This window comes from Pteropus alecto, unplaced genomic scaffold (genome assembly GCF_000325575.1).
Source record: "Pteropus alecto unplaced genomic scaffold, ASM32557v1 scaffold3, whole genome shotgun sequence".
Classification (NCBI taxonomy): Eukaryota; Metazoa; Chordata; class Mammalia; order Chiroptera; family Pteropodidae; genus Pteropus; species Pteropus alecto.
The window spans coordinates 63,467,886-63,487,386 of NW_006442484.1; the positions used below are offsets into that span (position 1 = coordinate 63,467,886).

Here is a 19,501-nt window from a genome sequence, read left to right on the forward strand (position 1 = left end):
TATATATATATATTTATGTCTGTGACTGTTTATGATAAATCCATAGAGGTGGAATTGCAGGGTAGAAGAATGTTGGCATCTTAAAGATTTTTATGCCTTCCAGCAAAACGTCGCCCAGAAGAGCTCTATCAATTTACATTCTTATCCAACAGTACATGAGTTTCATTTTCCCAAAGCTTTGCTAATAACGCATATTATAATTTTTTAAAATCTGTCATTTTCTTTGATAAAAATGGTGTTTCTCATTGCTTAATTTGAATTGCTCTTGGTTATTTTAAAGTCGAGCATTTGTTTCATGTATTTCTTGGCCATTTGTAGTTCTGTTTGGTGAATGAAAACATTTAAGGAGTCATTTCGAGTCAGACATTTTCAAACAGCAGGTTTGTGGGATTGAGGAGTTCTATATTCCACATCCTGTTTCTTCTTCTGAAGCGCAATTTCAAATTCACTTTATTCTCCGACGAACCTTTCGCTCAGGAGCTGCCTGGAAGATGGAATGTATTCTAGTTGATTAATCACATGTGACTAGAGAGGAGAATGTCAGCCCCTCATTCAAGAGAAAGCACAAAGTTAGTAGAAACTGTTCTGAGGTTAGAATTTAGAGGTCTAATGTGAATCCTGTCTCTGACACTCCAGCTGTGTCCTTGAGCAAATCACTCTGACCCTTAGATTCTACTTTTGTATAATGGGCATGAACTAAGGATAAAATGTATACAAAGCCTAAGACATTATTTAAAATCAACCATATTGAAGGTGCTCAGTGAATACTCAGTACCCTTTCCCACTGGAAACAATATAATCTGTGCTTCTCTTTTGCATTCTGAAGACATTATCCAGCCCATGCCTGTCCAACCCCCATCTGTTCTCTGTACGGTGCTGCTGTCATGACAGTAAAAGGCATAGAAAGCACCAAGACCAGGATTCATCCTGTGCAGGTGAGGGCGGGCCTCTTCTTCATAGGATTTCTGTGCTTTGAAAACCATTAATGACATGATGAGCCCCTGATAATAAGAGTAGAGCAGTCTGGGCCCTGCTGCTTGTCAGCCAAAAGATGAAACCAAACAAGGGACCAAGAGTGAAACCTGGGCTGTGTGGGTATTTTGTGACTGACTTCTTAGAGAGATGCTTTCTGAAGACTAGAGGACTTTTTCTTTTTAAAGAAAATCTTGAGATCACTGGGTTTGTTTTCTATGTTCCAATTAGATGAGACCTATCCATCTTACATCTTCCAAACTTATAAAGAAATGAGAGCCATGTGCATTAATTTTTTTTTTAATTTGGAAAATTAAATTTTTTTTTTAAAAAAAAATATCTTCCAAACTTATAAAGAAATGAGAGCCATGTACATTAAGGGATGTAACTTTTTTTTTAATAAAGTGAAAAAAAAAAACAAACCATGATTTTAAAGCTGAATGCAAACTTTGGCTACCAAAAAGATTTGTTAAATTTAGGACTTATTCAGAAAACAGGTAATAAAAGTTGTCAATGAATTTTTAGGCTTTTCTCCTAAGGCAGCACCTTGTTAGAAATTTGCCTCAACTGAAAAAGACACCCTGACCCCTGAGTCTTTCAATTATATATACATTGCCCATAAAAACGCTGTTGCTACTTGTTTTTATCTAAGTTGATGAAGGTCACTTGTGAGGGGAGGATAGAAAAGGGAAAAGACGGGGTGACATAGAAAATGACCAAACTCGGGTTCTCTGGACTTGAAGGAATCTTGGGTTCTGTTTATTTTCTCTGCAACCGCATTATCTAGAGGGAGTAAATTCTGCCTGATACCCTTGAAGACTTGGCTATTCACAGGACTGAAAACACCTTTTCATTTAGTAACTGCTGCTAAGCTCCTGGTTGCAATGTAGCCAGAAGACAGCTTCCAAAATGGGGTTGCTCCTTTGAAGTTAAGACTTCAAACAGAAGATGCTAAGGCGGGGGTAGGAGGGGTAGAGGGTGGTGACCTTCAGTGAAGCTCAAAATCTGGTGAGGACAAGTAATCACGTCCTCCCGGCCCAAGAAAGGGAGCCGCCTACGATGAGCAGGGTTTTCTGAGGCTTCTCATCCAGCTTTAGTGTGCACACGGACTGCCTGGGAATCTTGTTGGAATGCAGGTTCTGACTCAGTAGATCTGAGTAACGATGGGAACTCTGTAAATAATCTTCTATGTGCTAAAGTATTACAGCAACAGTGGGCAGATAAAGGCACTCAGGAAATACGTGGGGGTTTTTTTGTTGTTTTTCTTTTTTCCCCTCAACTTGAGTATAATTCAGTTCATTTCTCTGAAGGACTTCCAGGGAGCAACCTTTATCTCCGCGATTCCCATTCAGGACTACAAATTGAAACTACCTGGAATGGAAATCTTTAAAAAATACATGTCTGTGCCCCACCCCCAGAGATTCTCGGTCTATTGATCTTGGGTGCTATTTGAGCCTTGGAAATGTTAAAGCTCCCCTGGTGATTCTGAAGCCTGAGAACCTTCAATGAAGCTCAAAATCTGGTGAGGACAAGTAATTACATCCTCCCGGCCCAAGAAAGGGAGCCGCCTACGATGAGCAGGGTTTTCTGAGGCTTCTCATCCAGCTTTAGTGTGCACACAGACTGCCTGGGAATCTTGTTGGAATGCAGGTTCTGACTCAGTAGATCTGGAGAGGGGCCCAAGATTCTGCATTTCTAACCTTTCTGAGCTTCCAGGAGAGGATTGCCAAGTGTGATGGCACTCAGTGTGGGTTCTGCACCCCTGGGATGGTGATGTCCAGGTACACGCTTCTAAGGAACCATCCAGAGCCCATTCTGGATCAGTTAACTGATGCCCTTGGTGATAGGTCATTTGTGTGTGCTTTTATTTTTTAATGATGATGATGATGATGATGAGCACTAATATTGGACACCTATCATGCGCCACACATTGTATTAAATGCTATAAAAACAATTTTCATTTACTCTTAACAGTAACTTTCAATATCAATCAAATATCCAAAGTTGCTGATGAAAAAAAATCTGACTTTGTAGTTTAGGTGGACTGAAATGTCAAACAGGGCTTTCTTCTAGGATGGGGTCCTAATTTCCATCATGCATTTGGCAGTCCTTGCCTCTCTCTGGGTTCCTTGATTAACAGAGCTGGGTTTTTCTCCTTTAGGTAACCTGTGCCATTGTGCTGGATACAGGCCTATAATTGATGCATGCAAGACTTTCTGTAAAGTAAGTAGAAAGGAACATATTATTTTTCCAATGAATCAAACTAGTAGGGGTTGTCAGGTGCGATTAGGGGAATAGCCATTGTTACTGATATAGGGCTACTTTTTATCTCAAGGTCTATAATTGTTGTTTGTTATTTGATCTTATCCTCATTCACTGAGCTTGCCCTGGCAGTCACATTATGAGCACCTAAGCACTTTGATATTAGCTATGGGTAATTTTTCCCCAGTGTCTTTCCTGTCCTGTTTGTCTGAGTCAGGTGCCCTGCCCTGATGCTCCTGCAGCCCTCTGTGCATGTCCCCATCACAGCGTTGGTCAAATTGCCCATTTGCTATAAATTGCCCATTTGCTCTTCTGTCTGTTCCCTAGACTGCAGTCTGCTTGACAGTAGAAGCTGTGCATCCACTATGCTATAATTGCCCATTTGCTCTTCTGTCTGTTCCCCAGACTGCAGTCTGCTTGACAGTAGAAGCTGTGCATCTCCAGGACTGATTGCCATTTACTGATTGACTGACCACTCAATGTTTGTTGAATGAATAGATGAACAAATAACCTTGAAATGAGGTCGCCATTTACTGATTGACTGACCACTCAGTCAATGTTTTTTGAATGAATAGATGAACAAATAACCTTGAAATGAGGGACATAAGGTTGCTCTTTGGAAGTTAAACTATAATAATATTTGTTAACATTTGTTGCTAATGAAATATTAAATATTAATATTAACAATAAACGATTGTTAATATTTATTGCTATGTGCCAGACTTTGTTATAAAATCTTTATGTTATGGTGACAATAGTTAATAATGCTGTGTTGTGTACTTGAAATTTGTTAAGAAAATAGATCTACAGTGTTCTTACCACACATACACAATGGGAACTATGAATGTGTTAATTAATCCGATTTTGGTAATCATTTAATAAAACATCTGTATAGAAAATCATCACATTGTACACTGTAAATATATACAATTTTATTTATCAATTATACCCCAATAAAGCTGAAAATTATTAGTAGAATCAACAATAAATTCTGGTTATTTGTTTTTTCTTTTTACCCACTAGACTTCTGGCTGCTGTCAAAGTAAAGAAAATGGAGTTTGCTGTTTGAATCAAGGAATAAATGAATTACCAGAATTTGAGGAAGGAAATAAGGTCGGTCAAATGTAAATTTTTTATAAAAGTTTCTCAAGACAGGAGCAGAAACCAACTTACTTTTAGGAAAAATAAATGGCTGCCCAGTTCAATTAATTTGGGGTATGTCAACATGTCCCCTCTCCCATTCTCACTCCATCTTTGTCTCCTCCCAAAATCTATCCTGATAACTTCATTTCTCATTCCAGATATTAACCTTGTTCAAATACAGCTCCCTATAGGAGAAAAAACACCTTCATATCTTAGTGTCTCTTAGCTTTTTTAAAAAGCCTCTTTCATGTCTTTTTTCAAGGGCCAGAAGCAAAGTGCAGATGTCAGGGAGATGGAAGAACAGGTAGCGACAGAATAGGTGGCAATTCACAGAGATGTTCTCATTCTCAGCCATGTCTGGTGCTGCTGCCTGCCTCCCCTGCTTTCCCCAGTCTCCAAAGAGAATGTTCAGGGAGTGCAGAGTGTAGGAGGCTCACTGACGTCTGCTCTGATTGCTAGGAGCCAGGTCTGTGTTAGAGCCCACAGACAGTGGCTAGCCAGCTGCTTTTTTGTCTCTTTGCTGTATGTCTCTCTTCTTCTAACCTCATTCCACAAATAAGCTAAAGTACTGTAGTTAGAATTGCTTAATGACAATAACTTCTGATACTTTTCTCTTTTAAGACAAGTCCAAAACTCTTCTCATAAGAGGCATTTCTGCCCCTTGGATCCAACTCAGGAATTGATATTTCCTCCTAAGCTAATGATAAGTAAGGCAAAGTTGAGCTCATCCTAGAGGAATTTATGGGGAAATGTCAGGAAGGGTACTCGCTTATGGAGCCTCTTAAAAGCTGATTGGCAAGTAAGTAATGTCCATCTGTCATCCGTAGCCCAAGGTCTATAGGACCAAGGTAGAGATGGGGGAATGCGGATGGAGTCACCATGAGGAGATGGTTGAATGTAAGAAGCAGCAGTTACATCCATAAAAAATGTCATGAAATGACATCATAACATTTGTAGATTTAGACATGTTTTCTACTTCCAGTTTTGCTAAGTTTTATTCTTCCACAGAATGTTTTGACAAAATTAAGCATGTTAAAATATCTTTAGATGTTGAAATGAATTCCTTTGAGATATAAAAGCACCAAAAGGAGACATATTGAAACAGTCTCCAGAAGGAGGAAAATACCATCATATTTTTATTCTGAACTCTGATTCCTAGTGAAGCTCTACTTTTAGGTTATTTTTATTTTATTTTTTTAAAAAAATCTCTATTTCCTTTATCTGTTTGTATAAAGATAGAGAAGAAACAGGTAGAAATGTCATGACATGATCTCAAAGCCTTATTGCTTTTTCAATAGATATTGGCTGAGAAACAACTACAAAGGACCAGGATTTTTGGTGGCGATAGAATGACGTGGATTTCCCCTGTGACACTGAAGGAACTTCTAGAAGCTAAAGTCAAGTATCCCCAGGCCCCTGTTGTCATGGGGAACACCTCTGTGGGTATGTGGAAACCCAGGGGACTCCTTATGAAGAAACACCCTTTGGGGAAAAGAACCTCATATATGCATTTCTCAGGAAAAACAGTCTGAAATAATATTTTTAATCATGGAGACTTGACTTCTTCACCATTGCTCAAGAGACGTTCACAATTTCCATTCGTAAGTATATTTCTATTACCCCCAGTCTGAGCAATGCACAGAGTTCCACCCAGGAGTCCCACTCCATAACAAGTCAAGAGCCAGCAGTCCCAGTGACAGCTGTCCTGTCTTTTTCCATGTGGAGACTGATCTGGAGCTTGAATTTGAAATGGCTTCTTTGTTTCCTTGCTGGTGGTGTCTCAATAGGTATAATATATTTTCTTAAGCTGCAGTTACGGGGTCTTCCTATTATATCCATCGTAAACTCAGTTTGACTGCCTACTTCTTTGGGGAGTCTCCTAGAGTCCTCCTCAAGAGAAGGCTCAAGTTGTCTTGGATTCATCAGCCAAGTTTTAAGGCTGACAAGTCCAAAAAGTCTTCCAAGCACAGTGAAAATCCATCTGGCCATTTTCTGCATGTGTGTGATTTGGCAATGAACAGACCAATAGAAAGATATGTAGTGTAGTTTTTACACATCTAAAGACATCAGTTTTAATCACAATTTCAAAAATTTAAAGGCAGTTAACCCCTTTATCCTAGTCTTCTTATGATTTTTTCTAATCCTTTAGGGCCTGAAGTGAAATTTAAAGACATCTTTCACCCAGTCATAATTTCTCCTGATAGAATTGAAGAACTGATTTGTTGTAAACTATGCATATAATGGTGAGTTCCTAAGATCCCCATTTTCTTAGTTAAAACACATTAATCAATTTATTTCCTTTGCCCAGCAGATAAGTAGAAAAAGAATTATTTCTAATTACGATATACAGAGAGTCTCTTCTTATAAGAATGATAACATTCTGGAAGAGGCTCAGGGAAGAATTCTCTGTAATTATATGAGATACTAATAGTCTGAATAGTCAGATTTTCACTGAAGAACTTTCTATGTCTTCCATATCAGAGAAATGTGACAGTTATTCAATGAAAGGTATTGTACTAGGCACTGGATAAAAGATAAAAATAAATAGAACACAGTCTTTGCGCTCTGGAAGCACAATAGTAGGCAAAGCAAATTTATATATTAAGGAGCTTACAGACTGGATTTTTCACTCTGATAAAGGAAATTGACTTAATGGCAATAATGAGAGGCAATATAAATGTGGATTCAGAGTCTCATTCTGGAGTCTAATTCTCGAATATGTCATATATTAGCTGTAAAAACTTAGTCAAGTTACTTAACTGAATTACAGTTTCTTCATCTGTGAAATAGGGCTAATAATATCTCAAAGCTTATTTGGGTTCATGGCAATTCTATGGAACATTCAATATAGTGCTTGACATAATGAGTGCTCAAAGCATTTAGCCCCCATCACCTCCATCACCATCATCACCACCTTCATCACCACCATCACTGCTACAACCACCAATAAGCAGGGCAGCATGTCTCCAGCATAAAGATCCCATATCAGTAATCTCAAATCTAATGGACATTTCTGGGTCAGCAGGGATCACATTGCATTATTTACAAATGATTTTATTCCAAGGCTGACCTTAGGTGCCGGCCTCAGCCTGGCTCATGTGAAGGACATCCTGGTAGATGCAAGCCTGAAGCTCCCAGAGGAGAGGACACAAATGTACCAGGCTCTCTGGAAGTATTTGGGAACTCTTACTGGATCCCAGATCAGGAATATGGCCCTATGTATTTGATGACAGTTAACTCTGGTGTTTGTCCCTTCAATGCCTGTCTCTGACAAATCAGAACAATTTTATTCTTTTGAACCAGGCAAAAATACTAATTTTCCAAAGCCTTGCTTAATTTTTATTTTATCACTTGTGTTTTTATAATTGCACAACTGGAGTGAAAATAACAATTATTTTAAAAAGTCTTTAGTGGGGCACATCATATGCAGGCATCTAGAGTCAGATCTAAATCCCCTCCTGGCTGTGGGCAACTATATTCTCAACTTGCTATCAAAAGGTAAGTGACAGCTCCTTCTTGGGGATTATTAACTCTGCTTCTACCTTTTCTCTCTCTGGGAATGCAGGAAGTTCAGTTTTGACAGTGACTATTCTTTATAATGTTGATAATTCTCTCTATTGTTCTGACTACTGGAAAGTTAGTCCAGTCCTAATTCGATACACTACCAGTGTCTTCATCCCTTTCTTGTCAAGAACTTGTGCTGGATATTTGCTCATACTGGTCATCTGACACTGACCACGCTTGTGTTGGTAGTGGCCTGACGTGATCTGAGTAGTGGAGAGAACTACAGGCTACTGAGAACGACTCGGCCCCTTTGTTGAAGACTTTCTCTGAGTGGTACAAGAGCCTGGTGGCATCCACAACATGCGGTGTGCTCAAACTTAATTTGTCATTGATAGAAGCCTATTTCTGTTGAACAATGGTTGGACTTTATTTTATATTTATTTACTTGAGTTTTGTTTTTAAACTAAGTTCAGGACTTTTAACTAATTTCTTTGATTCTAACTTGGTTAACAATTATTAGGAAATTCTAATTGGTCTTCTATAAATCTTTTTTTTTTTTTTCATTGAAAACTATGGACTAGTTTTCTGTTACCTGCATTGTTAAATACCTACTCTTCATATCATCTAAACCACAAAATTGTCTTAAGGAGGAAGATTTGTATTCAATTTGTTATCAATTTAAGTAACATCCCTTTTTAAAAAATCATATAATGAGAAAGAGGTTCTGTTATGTGAATATAAAAATCAAAAACTTCTTAGCTTTAATCCTCCAGTCATATTTGATTATAGCTTTAAATGGTTTTTCCCCTCAATATATTGATTAAAAAACAAAAATTCTTTAGGTGCTGGAAAAAGATATAAACAAATCAGATATCACCCACCCCCAGCATAAAACTTCATTAAAGGCAATTTATTTATTCACTACTGTAGTTAGTAAGGATCCCAGTCATGAACAATAATTTTTTTTTAATGACCTGATCAGAATATCTAAAGGAATATTAGTATTTACTCTCTATTTTCAAAGCTGAAAATGAACTGTGCTGTTTAGGAAGAGGACTAAGGTCCTGTTCTTTCTGACCGCTGGCCTACTCTGCCAGATATTTTTATTTATAAGCAGAGAAAGCGAGAAAAAAAAAAAGTGGACCTTTGACAGGAAGAAACATTGCATGATGCCATTATAAAGCGAAAGAATTGTTAAGCATAGGAAGAACACTTCTTTTTCCTAGTTTCCTCAGGTATTTGGTAGAATTATTTCCCAAGTTTTGGGAGTTTGATTGTTTAATAGTACAGATTCCAAGGAAAATGTCATTTTATCATTCCACAAATGGAGAACGACAGATTCCTTTAAATGAGCAGTTTCTCCGAAAGTGCCCCAGTGCAGATCTTAAGCCTGGAGAAATCTTGATGTCAGTGAATATCCCCTACTTGAGGAAAGTGAGAATGTTTTTTCAATTTCTTGGTTTTACCTGTGAGCCTATAGCTTGTTAATTCCAACATATACTGGGTTAAGAAAAAGTACTGAGTGTTTACAAGGGAGATTACAAGGACCAGTAGTCCTCCTTATCTGTGGTTTCGCTTTCTGCAGTTTCACTTACCCATGGTCAAACGTGGTCCAAAAATACTAAATGGAAAATTGCAGAAAGAAATAATTCGTAAGTTTTAAATTGCCCATCATTCTGAGTAGCATGATGAAATCCTGCGCCATCTTGCTCCGTCCTACCTGCGACACGAATCATCCCTTTGTCCAGCATCTCTATGCTACATACGCTTCCACTCATTAGTCACTTAGTGGCTGTCTCTGTTATCAGATAGACTGTCGCGGGATTGCAGTGCTGGTGTTCAAGTCACCCTTATTTTATCGGATAGACTGTCGTGGGATTGCAGTGCTGGTGTTCAAGTCACCCTTATTTTACTGAATAGCGGCCCAAAGTGCAAGAGTAGTGATGCTGGCAATTTGGATATGCCAAAGAGAAACTGGAAAGTGCTTCCTTTAAGTGAAAAGGTGGAAGTTCTCGACTTAATAAGGAAAGAAAGAAACCATACAATGAGGTTGTTAAGATCTATGGTAACTATTGTACTTTTTAAAATTTGTGTTATGCACTCTTCTATCATTACTGGAATCAGAACTTTGTCTCTGCCTCTCCCCCAGCTCCCCTCCCCCTCCACTCCACTCATCTCTCTTTTTCTTTCTTTTTCTCACTCTCCCCCCACCCCAAACTCTAAAGTTACTTCCTTACCAATTTTTTAAAATTCTTTGTGCCATGAAGCTTTTTCCTAAATAAGACTTGAAAATATATCTCTACCTATATCTTGGGATTTGAAAGAGGCTAAAAAAATACATTTGCAATAGAACTTATTGAGAAAAAGGTCTTTGGAGTTAGACTCAAGACTGAATCCTAGTTTAAAGATCTCCTGTGACCCTGACTTAATTACTGACTCACTTTGAGCCTTAGATTCCTTATCTGTAAAATGGGAATAATCAATCCTGCCCCGGAGGGCATATTTGTCTGCTAGGGCTGCCATAACAAAGAATCACAGACTGGGTGGCTTAAACAGCAGACATTTATTTTCTCACAGTTCTGGAGGCGAGAAATCTGATATCGAGGTGCAAGCAGGGTTGAAGTCTTCCTGAGCTCTCTCCTTAGCTGGCAGATGACCATCCTCTCCCTGTGTCTTTACATGGTCTTCCCTCTATTCATGTCTGTGTCCAAATTTTCTCTTCTTATGAGGACACCACCATGATTGGTTAGTGTCCACCCTAATTACTTCATTTTAACTTAATTGCCTCTTTAAAGAGCCTGTCTCTAAATTTAGTCACATTCTGAGGTACTGGGAGTTAGAACTTAAATGTATCACTTTGAGGGGGAGGGCACACAAGTCAGCCCATAATAGAGATGTGACAAATATGTATAAGGCAACATACATGAACTGCCTAGAAACTTGGTGTGCCACTTAACTTTTGCTTTCAGTGGGAATTTGTGTCAGCCTTCCGACAAGCCCAGCAGCAACAAAATGCACTCACAGTAGTCAATTCAGGAATGAGAGTCTTTTTTTGGAAAAGGAGATGGCATCATCAGAGTTATCCATCTCGTATGGAGGAGTTAGTTCAACCACCATCTGTGCAAAGAATTCCTGCCAGAAACTCATCGGAAGGTATGGCATCGTGTCCTTAGACTCCAAGTAATGGAGCAACTCTTTTTGTGGTGACATGTAATTACAAGAAGAAAAATGCTTACTGCCTTTTTATTTAATGGCATGGAATTCCAATAACATTTCAAAACTATTTCTATGTATTTTGATTTTAGTGAATTCTGAAGTGGGAATCATATAGTCTGTGTGTATGTGCACATGTGTGAGTGTGTGTGCGTGTGTGTATGTGTGTGTGTGAGAGAGAGAGCCCATATCCAAACAGCACATAGATACAGTAAGCAAAATGAGTAAATTTTCTTTCTTTATTGTGAGAGAATAATATACCATGATGGAAAACAGATTATGAATATTTGTTTTATAATAAATTGCTAAATGCGTTTGCTTACGTGACTTGTTATTTCTATAGGTAAAACTAACAGCCAATATTTCTTGAGTATTTACTAGATATCAGTTACCATTTCATAACTAATAGAGAGTAATGGTTAAAAACACAAACTCGATCGAGCCAAACTGCCTGAGCCCAAATCTCAGTTCAACCCCAATTAATTATGTAATCTTAGTTTATTTAACATTATGATACCTCAGTTTCCTTATCTGACAAAGGGAGTCAATCATTTTTACATCATAGGGCAGCTGAGAGGATTAAATGCGTGAATATATATAAAGAGCTTAAAACAAAACCCAGCTTGCAGCGAACATTCCAGTGATATAGTGATCAGTTATTCCTGAGCTAAGAACTTAACACAGGTTGTCACTTCTTTCTTGTGACCATTCCATGAGGTGAATTCTACTACTATTACCCTTTTACAGATGAGGAAGTGGTGGACCTGAGCCAGAGACCTTGAGGGTGATGGACTTGAGAGTGATTTTAATATGGGTTGCCCAATTCTGAAGCTTGTACATCTTATTTCTTGCATTAAGTTGTAACTATTTGTTTTACACGTTACCTGAGTCTGTGAGGTAGTGAGTCCTGTCAGGCTAGGAGTCTTCTTTTCTGACTCTTATAGGCCCTGGAATGAAGAGATGTTGGATGCAGCTTTCAGGCTGGTTCTGCACAAAGTCTCCCTTCCAGACTCAGCTCCAGGTGGGAAGGTGTAGTTCAAGAGGACTTTCATCATCAGCTTCCTCTTTAAGTTCTACCTGGAAGTGTCACAGATTTTGAAGAGAATGGTAAATGGAACTGACCATGTATTACCTTTCCTAGTATTAGAGGCCACGGTGATACCCAGAGCAGAGGAAACAACCCCCTACCAAAGAGCTAGAGAATAGAAAGGACAGCCCACAGTGTCTCAGCAAACACATGGGCTTGCTGACAAAACTTCAGGCTCTCTGTTGATGGCTTTTAAGTTTGGGGAAGAATTGCAAGTAGAGCACAAAGTTGTGCAGGATTTTGTTTAACACCACTTAGTTGTTTTGTTTCTGACCTGTTCATCTAGGTGGTGTGCAGAAAACTTGTTAAAGATTTGAATATATTTTCTCTCAATAAAGCATTTCCTCCACTCGTTGAGGTTACCGTTCATGTATTTGGCTTTCTTCTTTGGTTCAGCTTTATTTCTCACCTGTAAGATGATGATGGCAGCCACTCCACAAGGTTATTGTAAAATGGGTCATCATAGGACAAGGGCTTAATATGGGCCCTAGTACATCAGAAGAACATGATGAAGACTGCCTAGTACTAGTCTTAATAATAGTAGTAATCATCTAGACATTTTTTGCCTGGTCTCCCATATGACAATTAGTTGTAATATTGTTCGCTGGGGAGGACATGACTAAAAGAATTTCTCTGAATAAATTTGCTAGACCCAAAAGGAACTTGAACCATATTGGCCTCATTAATCTCATGCTACAACCAACTGACCAAACTAGACCAGAAGCCAAGACCACTCTTCATGTGGTATAGAAGTTAGTGTGACCGCTTTAGATAAGAGACACAAAGTTCTCTCTCATCATTGTTTCTGAGGGTATCTCCTCATTACACATGGGGACAAATAAGAACCAGAATGGTTGTATCAAATTTTTGAGAATAGGAACTTAAAATCATATATAAGTGAAATATTGTCACCAGGTAATCAAAAGAGAAAAATAAAGCCAATTGTGGACACCTCCAATTAACAGCAAACTAATACAATCTCTAACATGAATCAAATGATATAATTTAAAGCTTCTACCTTGTAGTCTCATATTTTCAATGCAACTTCCTCTATTCAATATTCCTCTATTATCAAAAATAATAGACTTGGCTGGCTTTAATTTTCTGTTAAAATTTTTTTAAATATAAAAGATAACCACTAGATATATTGTTTAAAGCCTTGTATAAAGACCCAAATGACCCATTTCCCTCGGTTCTAAGATGTGTTCTTTCTGGGAAGAAGCATTCTGGGGGGTTTGTGGCCAGGGTGCGGCCTCTGCCTTTTCCTTTCCCCCTAGCTGGCCAGGTGGTACAGCACAGAGTTTTAATCATACTTGCAATGGTGTGCTCTTGACTTTTTCCTGGCTTAAGCATTTCATTCATTTCCATTTTATTGATTTAGCTCCTATCCTCCTGTTTTATTGGTTTGTAAGTCCTCAGATGATTTAGAAAAGCATGTGAGAGAATCCTAAGAACACAGAGACGATGGAAGTCAGTGGTCTACTACACTTGGCTCTTCGTGATATATGACCTTCCAGAGCGAGCGTCCTAGAGGTCGGGGAGCTGCTTGTAATTCCAGGGTTCTGAACAAGACGACTGCTTAATAAATGTTATACTTCAGATGAGAGCTGCTTGTTAAGAACTGTGCTAGCCTCCCTTTTAAGACCATCCGGGCACATTCTAAATATTCACAACAGTTCTACTTTTCAGGACCCCGTTCACTATCCTAGCCTTGCAGACAAGTATGAGAGTGCTTTAGAAGATTTTCATTCCAGACATCACTGGAGTACACTTAAATACCAGGTTAGTGGCTTTTTTTTTTTTTTTAAATTCAAAGGGCCTGGGCTGTGACTCCTTCACTGGGACAGTCCCACTCATCTCTCAGTCATTCGCAGGCTTGATAAGCCTGAGTTCCCTTTCCGGTGAATTCACAACCTTCTTTTGTGTTAATTAAAACTCAAAATCAAAAGATTGTGACTAAAGCAAGCAATGGTAATTTTTTTAAACTGTCTGTCTTGATCTTGAAGGCTGTGTGTTTCGTTCTGTGTCCTTATACCATTGATGTGAATGAGCTGGCTTGCTTGTCACACCCTTCTGCCCTTGGCCTTGTCAAAATCCAAGCGCAATGTCGCATTCTGTGCCAGGGCCACGGGGCTGCTTTATTTTCATTTTCAGAGGAGCAGAAAACACAGCCCCTGGAAGTTGATGAAAATGAAAAAATGGTTGTTTTTAAAGAGCTGCTAATTCATTTTGTTTGAATATGGAAATACTTTGCTCCTGCAGTCCCTATTCACCAAATGGTTTTTCTGTGTTACGTTTTAGAGTTTAATCCAACATAAGTTCTAAGAGCTATTTTCAAGTGCTTCTAATAAAAACTATCAGAGAGAACAGAATTTCTCATAACTTTTAGATGGAATTTTCTGCCACAACATCATAAAAATATCACCTGAAGTTATCCAGTCGGTAAACTGAATAAGATTCAATGTGTTTGTCCTTGAAATTATTATCAAGAAAATTTACCTTGAGAGTTTTATTAAGTCAAGAACATGAAGAGGGCTTTTAAGGCCTCAGTTCATCGAATCTGTTGTTGGGTTTAGTTATAAAAGCTTACAGTATGTTGTAATGAAAATTGAAGTTGATATACACCCTTCAGATTTTAGGTTCAATATGTTTAAAAATTTAAATATGTCAAATTCCATTGAAAGTGATTATTTTGACAGTTTAAAACAGCTGTCATCTTCCCTGGTGTTCTGTAAAATATAGCAGTTGCAACCTTTGGTTTATAAATACCTAACTTTGACCGTGGAATAAACTTTAGAAAGAAACAACAAATTGATGGGATTCAAATCATCCAAAGAAAAGTGATAATCTTCACATAGTTGATAATCTTAAAAGGGAGTTTGCTATTGTAGATTGTAAGACAAGTTTTGGAAGCAGTATGTCGCCTACACAGATAAGTTTTGTTTTTGTTTTTTTTCTGTGGTTTTTCTCACACACACACACACACACACACACACACACACACACATCCACATTGCTAGAGCAACTTCAGTACTCATGATGAGAATTTTTCCTTCAGGTCAGTCCATTTGCTTTGAAAGCATTTTGACACAGCTTCAAGAGCTGAGCAGTTTGAGGAGACAATATTCATTCTTCCATTGTATCTTTAGCCGCAGAACAAACAGAAATAAGTATCAAGTACAGCATCTTTCACTAGTAGATTCATCATGACTAATTGCCAAAAAAAAGTATCAAATCTTCAGCTAAAATAATTAATTTTGTATTTGATTATAGAATAAGACAAAAATATATTTTGGGATTTTTCTTCAATCTTTTGGCAGGTCTCACACAGCAAGGTTTCAAAGGCTTCTTTTCTCAGTGCTACAATGTGTTTTATTATTTACAGTAAAAAGTGTTAATTATGGAAAACTCCAAGAATCTTTATAGATACCTACATATGTGTTTCCTTAGTGTCTAAGTTTATGAATTACCTGGAATTTTACTTTTTAGGAAGGAAGAAGCTTTCTAGGATTAAAAAAAAGAAGATGTGGATCTTTCACTCAAATATTATTCAAATTGAGAGCCCAACACAGCATCATAGTGAGGATATTTTACAGGGGACTCAATCTCTACCATCTGAAACATGAAAAACCATACCTAATAGAGCCCTCATACATTTATTTTTCTTTTAATCACCATCTCAGCTCCTTGTTACAAGGACAAATCTATGAGCTATGTCAATGGAGCTGGTGTGTGTTGGGGCTGCTTCAAAGTCCTGTTCATGCCTGAACCCCAATATGTAAAATTTTCTCTCATTTTCCGTACCCCCCTACATTCATAGCCTAATGTCTACCTTTATTTAATGGTAACTGGACCAAGTTCTAAATTCTTTTTCTTGATAATCTTCTGCTTTCTAGTTTATACAAAATCAGAACAACCACACCACCACCAAAAATAAAAATAAAAAATAAAAAAAACCTTAGCCAATACTCCTTTTTTGTGCATTGCATTATAATACCTACAAAATTGAAGTTTACATTTAAATGAAACAATATGGACAGTAAAACAATAAATGCCTATCATTTGTTATACAGTTTACTATAAAATAGTAAGCTTTTATGAAAGTGGAATAAGTTCACAGCATACTACACATGTATCTTATGCCAAGTTAATTTTTAAAATGACTACTTTGAGCATATAATTGTTAGTCAAAATTTGCCTGATATTTTACTTCTTGTCATTTATATTATGAAAACAATAGGATTTTCTTTTCATTTTCCTAATAACCAATAAAAATGTTGAACATGTTTTCAAATTACATACACCAATCTCCTTTCCCTCCTGATGTGCCAGGCCTTCCCCCTGCTTGGAGAACCTCTGATCTATCTCAAACTGAAGGTTTATTTCTTGAGTCCCTCAAATAGGTTGGCAGTGAGCAAGGACCACTCTTCTGGAGTCCCGTGAGCAGCAGACGGCATTGGAGAAGTGTGTTTTTTCATAGTTATCTTTATGTAAGTTCCCCATTATAAGCATGATGGCTTTCCTTCATTCTTAGTATTTGTTAAATTAAATACAAATGTTCAGAAAGGAGAAGAAGGCAAAATGTCTTCATGAAAAAGAAACATACTGGTTAATCAATGGGATGCCAGGCAGTCAAAGTCTTTCCCTTCGATTCCATAGGGCAAGAGTCTCAGTGCTTTTGTTGGACCAGGGATGGCTTTGACTCGGGAAAAAGGGCACTATGATTGGAATGAGATAACATTTTAGGTGGACTCAAATGTGTCATTTATTGTCAATCCATGCTAAATAGGCTCCCTCAGATGGCACATTCCGGAAATCAAATACAAAAGTATTTAGCTTCCGCCCCTCCCTCCTTACCCCCCTCTCCCAGATGCCTTAAATAATACTGAGTTGGAAATAAGTCAGCTTCTATGGCTTCTTTTTCCTCCAGGACAAGTTTTCACCAGTATGTGTTCTGCTGGTGGCATTTTCTCTCTTCTCTCCTGCCATATGATGTAGCCTGGCAATGTGAGGCTCATCTCAAAAAAAAAGAGTCCCAATCTCATCTAGGGCTTAGGTGACCCATGAACTGCAGTGTGGGACAACAGACGGGGTGGTAAGGGAGACATCCATAGCTTTTTCCAGGCCTCACTGTGGCTGACCTACTGTATGCCCCTCACCCCCAAGTCTTCCAGAGAAAGCTTCCGAGACCCTGGCCTCAGTCCTAGTACCAAATGCAGACCCAGTGAGTTGGGGATGGGGCTGGCCAGCACAGCTTAGCAGGCAGCCCCTGAGGCAGAACTCCAAACCCAGAGCTGCCCGCTCATGGCTGGCAGTTTTTCTGGAATTTCTACCTCCAACACTCCCATCATCAGCACCCTTAGCAGCCACTGCCTTCACTCCAGTCTCTGAGCTTGGCCTATATCATGTCTCTTAATCCTTTCTTTCTTCATACCTCCAATTCTTCTTCTACCAATAACTAACCAACTAGGAAAGCTAACGACTCTCTCATTTGAAATACTAGGGATGACATCATGTTTCTTAATTTGGTTAATGAAACATCAAGACATTATACTCTGTGGGTCTTAAAGAAAGAATTATATCAGTTAATCATTACTCAAAATGCATCTCCCTCTAGCTTCATTCTTTATTAGGAGTATCTAAGTTATGAGTTTTACCAATTATTTCTTAGACTTCTTCACTCAAAATAAGGGAAAAAAGTCTCTTCTGGATGTATACATGCCCTCAATATTTTCTATAATCATAGTCCTGACGTCATCATACTCTTCTGCAAAATTTACATGCCATGCTTAGATACAGTAAAAGAATTTTGATGCTAAAATGTAAAGAAATTCATGAGCATTAGCAAGAAGACATAATTTTTACATTACCAGGAAGATTTATATTCATTTACTTACACAAATGAAATTTGTCTTAGAGATGTTTGTGGTCTCTATTCAAAAAAAGCGGGAAAAAAATAAGAACAATATCATGGCTATCTCCCTATCCCACTTTCCCTATTGGATTATTGAAATAGGCTTATTGTCTTGGTGCTACTATTAATAGTGACAGTTTTCATTTTCAAACATATTCTGGTTTGGATGTAAATTATAGAACTACTCTCTTATGGGAGATGTGCATACTATGATCATAAAAATGATATGTTGGTTATCGATTAAACAGAAGGTAGACCCAAAGCAGCTTCCTCAAGACCCAGTTGGCCATCTCCTCATGCATTTGTCTGGTATTAAGCATGCCACAGGCGAAGCCATTTACTGTGATGACATGCCTGCGATGGACCGGGAACTTTTCTTGGCTTTTATAACAAGTTCAACAAACATTAACAATTGCCTTTTCATCTAAGTCACATTAGTGAAAAATAATAGAATGATGAAGGTAAGCTATTTGTTGATGATGCAAATTAGACATGAAATGGGATCGCAATGTCGGATTTACTACAGTTTGTCCCTCCATCTAATAGCTTCATTGTCCCCGGAATTTTTTCCCAGTTGTCTGACAGAACTACTGGAGGATTCGGAGACATATCCTCCCTCTCTCATATCTTACTCTCCAGTTAAGCCCTTTCTCCTTGTTCTTCGGGCTATGAGGCTGCTGTGTAGAGCCCTGCTCTGTGTTCCCATCCAGGTCGCTAGATCTGTCAGAAGCCCTCAGCCTGCCAGGTGTGGTGGACGTTGTGACTGAGGAACATCTTCAGGATGTAAACTCCTGCTTTTTAACCAAGCCTGAGAAACTTCTGGGGTCAGATGAGGTACTGCATTGTTGCTTCTGTTTTAAAAATAACTTCCTCCATAATGGCACTTTATGTTTTCTTAAAGATAGCATTGCATTTGGCACATTATGAAGGATTCCAATATTCTTTGAATGCTTGTTACAAAACACTATATTCTAGTGGAGAATTAATTCAAACATATTCATTTTCCACATAAGAAGTTGACTGGTTATATAGAAGACACTTGATTGTTTTATATTTTTTAGTAGTGCTATAGTGTGCTGTTAACAAGTATTAAAGAGGAGAGCATAGTGATAACTTTTATTTGCTAATTTGTCTCCTGAGAATCTCATGCCATTGCCTCAGTGAGTGTGTCCAAAGTCCAAGTCCAAGTTCAAGTGGTGTCTCTACCATGAAGCCTTTCCATATTCTTTAGTCCATGAATTCTCTGAACTCACCTCCATTTATACGGCCATATATTCAACAGGCATTTTTAAGTAAGCACCTACTATGGCCGGTCGCTGAAACTGAACAAGACCCATGTGGTCTTTACCCTCACAGAGCTTAGAGTCTAAAGGAAAAGGCAAAGTGGATCTTTAATGCACTTTCTA

The 19,501-nt window shown here is 38.2% G+C and overlaps 1 pseudogene; it reads left to right on the forward strand.

The window, feature by feature from the left end:
• The window catches only part of LOC102879362, a 55,039-nt pseudogene that overhangs the window by 4,263 nt on the left and 31,275 nt on the right, over positions 1 to 19,501 (forward strand).